Source organism: Sinocyclocheilus anshuiensis, unplaced genomic scaffold (assembly GCF_001515605.1).
Source record: "Sinocyclocheilus anshuiensis isolate Anshui unplaced genomic scaffold, SAMN03320099.WGS_v1.1 scaffold80, whole genome shotgun sequence".
Taxonomy (NCBI): domain Eukaryota; kingdom Metazoa; phylum Chordata; class Actinopteri; order Cypriniformes; family Cyprinidae; genus Sinocyclocheilus; species Sinocyclocheilus anshuiensis.
The window spans coordinates 1,953,326-1,963,980 of NW_015554102.1; the positions used below are offsets into that span (position 1 = coordinate 1,953,326).

General features: G+C 35.8%; 1 protein-coding gene across 2 annotated transcripts in view; it reads left to right on the forward strand.

Moving 5' to 3' along the window:
• The first annotated feature begins 4,746 nt into the window (after positions 1-4,746).
• Positions 4,747-10,655, forward strand: part of sema3b (sema domain, immunoglobulin domain (Ig), short basic domain, secreted, (semaphorin) 3B) — a 41,288-nt gene continuing 35,379 nt past the window's right edge. The window contains exons 1-2 of one of the 2 annotated variants that reach the window (XM_016461977.1): positions 4,747-5,097; positions 5,129-5,279. The gene's annotated coding sequence lies outside the window, so the exon portion shown is untranslated. Of the gene's footprint in view, positions 5,280-10,655 lie in introns of both variants that reach the window. The other variant, XM_016461978.1, reaches the window with a different exon arrangement.

A 10,655-nucleotide genomic window follows, 5' to 3' on the forward strand; every position in this document is an offset into this window, starting at 1 on the left:
TCACGGCATGATAAATAACAACAGACCTATATGTAAAAACTGAGTGATGCATGCACACGCGCATAGATACACTGTTTCCAAAACACGCGCACACACTCCAGCATGCTACAGCGGAACCTGCTTTTGCCAGAAACCGCTGTGTCCCTCTTCCACTCTTTTTTCACATTCTGATTCTCTTTTCTTCCATCACAATCTTCTGTCTCTCTCTCTCTCATCCTAACTGAGCCAGTAGTGATTGATAAACTGTTTTCAAGGACTCGGCCGCGCTGATAGCAAATGTACCACAATGCTTGCAAAGACCTTGAGTCGTGTGTATGTGTGTGTGAACACATTCATCAACTTGCTAATGCACCATGAACCATCACGTTGTTGTACTTTTTTGGCAGGTAACAAGTCAAATTTTTGCCCTGCATCAACACACACTCAACTTGTGCCCTGGCTGAGACTGTAGGGTCAAAACAGGCGGAGCTACATGTCAACGGTCATCTGGTGGGAACAATACTGATCAGACGGTCGGCAGTAAAGCAATACACACAGAATATAATAATGCATTCGCTATCTGAAGTGAGAGGGGGCTCAGCTCCGCATCTTGAAACAACATCAGAATTCCACTGCGCTTTGTGTGTGCGGAAGACTTTGGCCGGAATGCATGAATTCCACTCAGTCCATCAGGAATGCTGGCTGAAGCGAATAACAGAGAGAGACAGAGGGATCAAGTAGGGAACATTTTGATTTGATTCAGCTCTCTGACCAGAGGACAGGGTATTAAGTATCATTAATTATCATAATCATCAAGGGATATGCAGAAATGACCAAATATACTACATCTCTGGTGTATTATGGCTCCCTGTTCCCCACTTCAGCTACAGTTGAGATGTTTACGTTTTAAATCATACAAGTGCATAATTGAAGGAAGTAGATGGTCTGTTCTTGTGATTTAGTTGCAACAGTAAAAGCTATATTACAACTATGAAAGCTCTTTAATACTTAATAATTAGAGTCTAGAAGTGATTTATGATACCGTTGAATGTACTATGTGATCTTACTGTGATTTGTACAAGAGCATGGCATTTCTCCACATCAATTTTTCTTCAAATAACATTCACAGTTGAATAAATTACAGTAGCAAGACTATGTAAACTTCTGTTGTATAAGAGATCAGTGACATAAAGGGCTGACTTTGAGACTGAGTCAATCTATTATAAGCTAGCCAAACTTACCCTATCCTTTAGTTCACAAACATCTGAGCGGAAAAGCCTTCACATGAGACTGAAAAGTTTTTTCCAACATTTACAAATGTTTATGAAATGATTAAATGGGTTTCATAATCTATTTATTCCCGTAGTGCAACAATGCAGATTGTTGTGGAAACAAGAATGAGTGGTCACAAGAAGCCACAAATTACAACACTCGTGAGAATGATGTTCTATTTAATTAAGTTTTAGTGTCGTATATATTATTTATGAATTTATGAAACATTTAAATTAAATTAAATCAGTTACCCACACACGGTTTAGTTGATAGAGACATAACATTATATATTAGGATGATTATTACATGTGGTTACAGAAATGTATGTACTACATACTGTAGTTGTATTGTGTAATGTAATTAAAATGTGTAAATGAAAAAGGAAATTATTCTTGGTATTATTCATTAAAATCAAAGCTAGCATTAATTCTTGTTTTTATGTTGCCTTAAATGACAGGGAAAACAAGGTCCCTTTGAAGCAAGTAATTTCTGGCTGGTTCAGCTATACACACTAATGTAGAAAAGTGTATTCACAAATAATTGTAAAAAATATATTCAATTGAACATAAAATATCCACCCATTTGGATTATTCTAACCACAGTTTTAACATAAACTAATAAACATAACATAAAAGCATAGCCTATAGACCTGGTTTATATATTTATTATCAATAAATCCAAAAAATAAATCCAATAAATTTTTAGCTGTTGAATTTTGCTTGTTGATATCCATGTTTTAACCATGTTCATACTGTATTTTGAAAAAAATTATAATTTATTTATTTTATTTTTATTTTATTTATTTTTTTTTTTTTTTGCGTAATGCACAAGTGGATTCAAGAATAGGCAATGGAAAGCAATGCCTCTATTAAAAGACAATTGACTCTTAACTAAAAGATGGGACTGCTATTCATTACTTTAGCTGACATTTTCAGCATTATGATTCCTCACATTCATTTTCTACCAGTGGTATGTCTCCTCTTTATACTCTCTCTGAGGTTGGATGAAGATGAGGAGTAATGGCTGTGTGGAGTAACAGCGCTAATGTGGTAGCAGACGTCACAGGTTTAATCTCCAGTTGGGGCAACCCATGAAATGAACGGTTACCAAGATCCCCATCATGTTCTGTCACCGCAGTGCCCTTGAACAAGCCTCTTAACTCATGGTTGTACAGGAATACTTGCGTAATTACAGGAACCTGTCCTTATTGTAGGCTTTCTGTAAGATAAAAGGAAGCAATCTTGACTTGGGAATTTAATGCAAGGTTGGATCTCTCAGATATGAGCCAGGTTAAATGAACACACATTATTTTGTGATTGTGTAATTTTGTGTGTGTTTAGTTCATTTAGGGTGGTCCTGGCCTTTATGGCTCTCACAGCACCAGTCCTATTTCTTGATTTGTTTCTCCACCTGGACTATTCAGGCCTACAGTACACACGCACACACAAATGAATGTAGCCTGGAGGGACCATGTCTGTGTATATGTATGTGTTCTCCATCATCCTTCAACTGAGAGGAAGAGAAACAGAAAAGTGGGAGAGTACAGCAGGTGAAAATGTGTGTGTTTCCATTTACACTCAGGTTTTGAAAGGGGGTTTTCAAAGTGATGCCATAGAAGAACTATTTTGGGTTCCCAAAAGAAACTTTCAGTGAACAATTTTGAAAAGAATATTTTGTTTTTAGTGTGAAGAACATTTTAATAATCTGAATAACTATAACAAGTTTTGTGGAATGGAAAAGTTCTATGGATGTTAAATCTTCTTCATAGAACCACCAACGTCAATAACGAACCTTTTTTTAAGAGTGCGTGTAAGGGCATAGTAACCACTGTCACCCCATTTCTACACAAAAAGTCTACACAAAATCAGTTTTGACCCTATTTACTTTCTTGATTTATTTTCCTGGTTTTATTGTGAATGATTCAACAGTGCTTGTTCTTCCAAATCTAAAAAACTGTCTTTGTGATATTTCATCCAATTTTTGAAAAATTACTTTCCTTTTTTCTCTTTTCCCTTTTTCTTTTTGCTATATGGACTAATGCATAATCTTTGCCAATAGCCAAATTGTTTCAGTAAACTCGCATTTAGTCCTGTCCTGTCTGCTCTTTTTTGTTTTATTGAATTTCCTGTTTCATTCTGAAATATGTCAAGTTAAATAGGTTGTGACTGAGTATTCACTTTGAGTTTAATCATTTCTGTTACCTTATTCATTATTTTTCTTCAGTTACATTTTAAATCATTCTTACACCTGTGCATGTGTGCTATTGTCTGTTTCTGTGTGTGTGTGAAGCAAATGGAAAACAAAGGTTTACATTATATGCTGCTGACGACACCAGGTCTCCATGACAGCTTATGGTAAGTATCATATAACATGGACCAGCTCTCTCACTTCCTCTATCTCTCTCTCACAGTGAAACTTGTTATAGAATCTCTGATTATTGTTATTTCAGGTACCAAACACCTAGAAATAGATGGTCCAGTGTGTTTGCGAAACAGAAGGAGGGAAAGAGAATAAAATGTAAGTGTTTTAGAGCTTAATGAAATCATATTAGCTGACTGTTGCCCTCTAGAGTGTCTCATCGGTGCCATAATGACGGCACTCAGTCGAACGTGTGTAATGCAGCTCACATTGAGCTTGTAATGATTGTTAGATTGTCAGATTCATTTCATGGATACACTGTTTTAAATATAGAGGTAAAGGGATAGTTCACCTAAAAATGAAAAACCTTATTTTTGGAACATAAAATGAGAGACTGAAAAAAATTTACTGGTTGTTCTTTTTCTTGCAGTTGAAATGAATGGGAACTGGATTTTCAAGTTTCAAAAAAGGATGCAAAAGCAATATAAAACATCACTAAAGTGATTCATATGACATGTACACTATACTTCACATCATCTGAAGTAGTACAGTACTATAGCTTTTTTTTGACAAACCACAATTTGAATTTTTATTCACTGACTTTTTTCCTCCAGTGAGCTGTTAACCACTGTGACCAGATCATTGAATTTGAGAACCATATCAGTCCATTTGTGTGGACGAATAATGTAGGTTGGTTTTGAGAACTGGATAATCTGACTCATTCGTGAATCAGACATTGCTAATTTCTTATGAACTCTGATAGAAGATATTCAGTGAATAATAACTTTTCTGGCAGTTCCTCAAACAAACCTTTCAGAAGACTTGAAAAGCTAGAATATTCTTTAAAATTTTTCTTTGTTCCACAGAAGAAAGAAGGTCGTACGGGTTTGGAACGACTAAGGAAGAGTTAATTTTTGGGTGAACTATCTCTTTAATAATTTACCTCATTGCACTCCTAAGGTGAGCTAAAGTTGCAACGGAGTCCATAGGAACTCATCCATAACTAATTAAAACATTCCACCATAAAAGAAAACACTCATCTGATAGTGTACATCCCAGTATTCACGAGAGAGAGAGACTTCTACCTCTGACCAGTCTCCACCCATAATAGCCTGCCATCCAGGAGGGAGTGGCTGACCGAGGGAGGGGAAAGAGAGAGCGAGAGCTGGAGAGCTCTGCGGTAGCAGTCAGCGCAAGCAGCGCAAGAACCAAATCAGAGAAAGACTGGGAAAAAGAAGGTAGATAGAGAAAGAAACAGTGGAATTAGGAGCTAAGAAATAAAATAAAGAAAAAAAGAGAGAGAAGTCTGGAAAATAATTTCAGACCAGGACAGAAGAGACTGAGAGAGAGAGGGAAAAACAGACAGAAAAACAGAGTGGGACAGACACATTAATTAAAGCAGTCTTAGACTTCACATTGGAGACACATGTCCATGCGTGGACTGTTGCTGCTGCTGTGATCTGTCATTCATCCTCACGGCGTGTGTGTGTGTGTGTGTGTGTGTTCTGGAAAGGCTGAGGAGTGTGTGTGTGTGTGTGTGTGTGTGTGTGAGAGAGCCTGTCGTTCCTCTGGAGTCTACGGGACCATGGCACCTGTCAGGAACGGATGAACTTCAGGCTTAAAGGACTCGCGGGGGAAAAAGAAAGAGAAAAAAGCTGAAAGAGTGAAAGGTAAGTTAGTTTCTCTTCTAGCAATGTTATAGCAAAGCTGTGTGTGTGTTTGTATGTAGGAGTGTGTGTGAATGGTTCTCCCTTTTTAATTTGTGATTAGTGTGGATTCATTTGTATTAACCAGCATTTAAATATTTTTATATTTACTAGAATACTTTGAATAAAGGCCATACAAATAGTTAAAAAAGTAAGAGCGTGTACATAAGGTAGGGCCCTCCAATGCGACAAGCTGTTCGACCTCTTTGTGCATGGTGTGTATTGAACATATTGTGCAGTATGTGGATGAATGGTACGCTTGTATTGTGTTTCTAGAGCGAATACTATAGTTGAGTCTGAGATCTTGTGGATAAATCATGGGTTGTTATGTTGGTACAGTTATGAACACTAATTTAGATTGCATGTCTCTGTATGCGTGTGGACTGACCTATCTGGACTGTGTTTTCTTAATATAGGATGATATTAAAAGATTAAATGGTCTGTGAATAGGGGATGGAGAGAGTGACAGATAAAGAATGGAAGAGTGATAGGGAAAGACGTGTTCATTCTGTAAGTGTGTTTCTGCTGAAATATTTACCCTGGTGCAACTCTGACTGTTCCTGTCTTGCTCATGGGATGATGTTCTTTGGTTCACACAAAGAGAAAAAGACTGTTCTCATCACTCCATCATCAACATTTTAGGATTTTTTAAATTTTCAACCCCAAAACCATCACAGATTAATGAAAAGATGACAAGATGAGAGTGTATAGTACACACAAACACATACATTTGGTTCTTTCTTAGTGGAAATGTATGATAGTACATGTATGATAATCTTTTTAAAGCTATTTCCATTGACTTTTTAAAACAAAGGAAACAAATTTATAAACAAATGTAATATTTCCTCTCACTCTCTTTCTCTCTCTCTCTCTCTCTCTCTCTCTCTCTATATATATATATATTACATTTATATTTATTAATATCTCTCTTATTTATTTATGCCTTAGGGTTATAGATTAACCGTAAATTAACACAAGCTTCTTGCATATACAATGCATTTACAATGTAAATACATTATTTGTCAGTCAGTGAGTTTTCAAACCGAGAACATCCCAAATGTCCCAAAAGAGTGGGTTTGTCAGAATTTGCCTCCAAACTATAGCGAAGTATGTATACACACAAAAACACACATAATCCATACCATGCACTACCCAAAACAGTAATTAGAAAAACACTCACATGCCTTCCCTCACTCAAACACACACACACCACACTCTCCACTCATGTGTTCACACAGAAACACATTGTGATTTTGGTCAGCTGTGTTTTTGGTGAGGTGAAGAATGTCATGTTGTTTTAGTGGCAACTCTGGGCAAGCATTGTGTGTGTGTGCTTGATGAATGAGCGCTGGCTCCTTGATTCCTGCTCTCAGGATTAGGGGGTGTGTAGAGAGACAGAGAGAGAGTAAGTAAGAGAGATTGAGAGTGAGATGGCTTTTAGCCCGGTGCCTCAGCCGGTGTGGATCGTTAATTGAGCTGCTCCCATAGGGGGGTATCAGACCCCAGATTAATTTGGCTCCCCCTCCTCACGCACACACACACACACACACTTGTGCTTTCACCCTCACACAAAATCACACTCTCTTTCAGGGCCCTTTATATCCATCTATTAGACCACAGTTGTCAGATGTCCTGTCACTGCTGGAGTTTCTATTCTGATAGGAGATTGTGGGTGGGTGTGGGCTGGTGTCTCTATGGTGGGGTTATCGATTGTTTTGTGGAGTGTAGTACTATTTAACTGTAGGCCAGGACTCATTAGGTTGTCTTATAACAAAGAATACATTCTGTACATCACTGTGAATGTTTCTGGGTTCCCAAGTAAAGGAAAGCCATGGAAAATATATCAGGAATCTTACAGTTATGTTTTCCAGGCCTGAAAAAGTAATCTACATTTAATACATCATAAAAATAATGGAAAAATCTATTTTATATTTAACTTTAAAAGATTTCATCACCTAGATATTGCTTTTGTTTAGAATTAAACTTGATAACAAGCTATTGTGATGTCCAATTTGTAGTCGAGTCACTTCAGTTGAATCAGTTCACTGAATGATTCAATAATGAATTGTTCTGAAGCTAAAAGACTTTGATGTAACCACACATGCCTGAAAAGGACGTGGAAAAGTTGGTCAAAAAGTGTGGGAGCCCTAAAATATCACTTAAGTGTCAAACTTCAGGATATTCCTGGTAATTTCGAACTTCCTTTAAATACTGTTGTTACATAATCGTTTCTCCATTGTTGCACTATTATGAAAGTTACAGGCAGATGAAGACATTTTAAATACTCTGCATTTCTTTTCTCTTCTTGTTTGTTGATTGTGCCTGCAGCATTGTCTCTAGAACAGGAATGTGACTCAGTGACTCTTAATATATCATTTTGAGATGTTCAGTCCAAATGAAGAAGTGAAGGTTGATTAGATCTAGTGATCGACCGATATGATATTTTATAACCGATACCGATACCAATTATTTGCATGTTTATGTGCCCGATAACCGATATGCAGAACCGATATTTATTTACTGTTACAAAGTAAATAAATGACTGAGTGAAGTAAGAACATACTTCACTTTGGTTTTTCCTCTTTTCAGTCATCTTTTTTTTTTAAGTGTTGAAAATTAACAGTCTTTCATGTTAAATTTAATCTTTATATTACAACAATAAAAAACATTTTATTTATAAAAAGCATCAACAGCAACAACACTAATATTAACAATAAGCAAAATAAATGTAGAATGTCTAATGTTTTCAAATGGAGAAAATAAATAAAGGACAGGAGTCATATCAACTTCATTTTAAACTACAGTTTTAGTAGGTTTATAAGCTGTTTAATAGCTACAGAGTCAAGAATAATTCACTGGAAAAATATCGGTAAATCGATATATCGGTCGATCTCTAATAGATCCTCACATCCTTCCTTACGTGTTCAGATACTGCATAAGGATGCTATTGAAAGAATGAGGAATGAGTGTCTTGCGGCCTAAAACCAGATAAAAACTATCATGTAAAGTGGCACATGGTGTAGTGGAGGGATAGAGGAGCGATTTAACTGCTCGTGTTTCTGAGATGTTCAGGATTATGCGAACTCCCTCATCTTGAGCGTTTGCTAGAAGCATCATGCAGATAACTGCAGCCTCTCTACAGAACTATGTTCCAAAAATATAAATCTAACATGGTCACTCTTGTCTCTTTCTGGGCTTGATGAGCAGTAGATTTCAGACATGTCGTTCTGAAATCTATCAGAAAGTTATTACTCAACAACAAAGTTGACTGTTCTGAAATTAAATAATTGAAAATAATTATGAAATAATTATGTATTATATTATTTCAAGAAACTGTGGGTAAGTTGATCAATAGATCTATGAATATCCATTTAGCATACAGTGCTGTACTATAATGTTGTAATCGCTAAATTAAGTTTTAGCATTTCAAATGGTTGTTTTACATTTTACTAACCCTAACCCTAACTTTTTTTTAGACAAAATAGTGTAGAATATAAAATTGTCAATTTATTACTTACTGGCAATTAACAGCTTATCTTCTAGAGTTTTAATATTTATGCATGCAAATTAGGCTACTGATATGACTGTAGTGATCATCTCATTTGCAAATGATTTTACACTTATATAATAATACTATTTATTTCTTAATGTGCAAATTTTTTTAAAGAGAAAAATACTGAGTGCACTTTTAATGTGTATTTGTTTACTGTAGTCTATTCACACATACTGTAACACCACTGCAGTTACATTTCATAAGCGGTATTGTAAACTTTCTGAAGTCTGAGTTAATTTTTCATTGTAGCTTGCGCAAGAACAAAGCTGGTTTTGGTATACAGCTTGCAGAAGTTAATAATTTAACAATAACAGAGCTATCTATAATACTTGTTATCGCTTCCTGTTTTGATTATTGAGTTATTGATTATGTTTATGTTGAGTGTCTGTGACTTTCTTGAGAATGTCTGCCAAGAGTTTTTAGAGGATATGAAGATGGAGAGAGAAGAACAGGATCGAGTCAAAAGTGCAAAAATGTTGAACAGGTCAGTTTACCGAAGGTGGGACGACATACTTACTCTGGAGGGAGAGGGGAAGATGGACAGATAAGGACAGAATGATAAATCAGAAGGGATTAGAAAGCAGTGAAGGAGGGTGTTGATTTTTGTAATGATACTGTAGCAAATTATGTGTGTATGTTTGTGTGTTCGTGCAGACTTGTACAGGTGTGTGTGTGTGTGTGTGTGTGTGTGAGAGAGAGAGAGAGAGAGAGAGTGGTGTGTAAGTTGTTTTTATGACGTAAGTGTGTGTGCATGTGCTGATTAAGGTCATTGTGATGGTCTTTTGTGCTGCTGTTGCCACATTTCACTTCTCACACGCACACACACTTTCACTATACACACTATACACAGTTTCACAATAGTCTGCTTTTCAAAAATGGGGGGTCAGGAAGATGTTTTTGAAGTCTCTTATGCTCAAAAAGGCTGCATTTATTTGTTCCGAAATACAGTAAAAAATAGCAATATTATGAAATATTATTACAATTTAAAATAACAGTTTTCTTTTTTAATACATTGTAAAATGTAATTTATTCTTGTTATGGCAAAGCTGAATTTTCAGTAGCCATTACTCCTGTCTTTAGAAATCGTTCTAATAAGCTGATTTGGTACTCAAGAAACATTTCTCACTATTATCAATGTTGATAATATCATACATTTTATTTAGAATTCTTTGATGAACAGAAAGTTAAAAAAACAGCATTACTTTTGTAACAATATAAACGCCTTTACTGTCACTTTTGATTAATCTAGTGTGTCACTGCTGAATAAAAGTATTAATTTCTTTAAAAAAGAATTACTGATGTCAGACTTTTGAATGGTAGTGTATCTCTCAGATTGTTCATGGTTTCTATATGGTGATGATGATATTTGCTAAACCTCAAGTCTAATCATACACAGACCTGTTGATATCAGTAGATTTAAAGTAGATGTATGAACCTTTCAAACAATGAGGAGCACTTCAGATGTCCTTAAATGTCCCCTTTTTAACGTTTCACTATATTTGTATATTTCACTATATTTTCAAACATTTCCGCAAAAGTAGTCAAACCTGTGCACACACAAATTTAGATAGACTATATAGATAACACACTGAGCTTGATAAACCCCTCTCAGAAAAATAAAAAAAAAAATTGATAAAGTATTTTTCCATCACTATATGTTTATTTTTAAGTAAGGGCTATAGAGGTATGATGTCATTAGACAGTGCCCGCAGAAGTGTGTGTGTGTGTGTGTGTGTGTGTGTGTGTGTTCATATGGGTCTGAAAGATGACAAAACATTGCTGCTTGA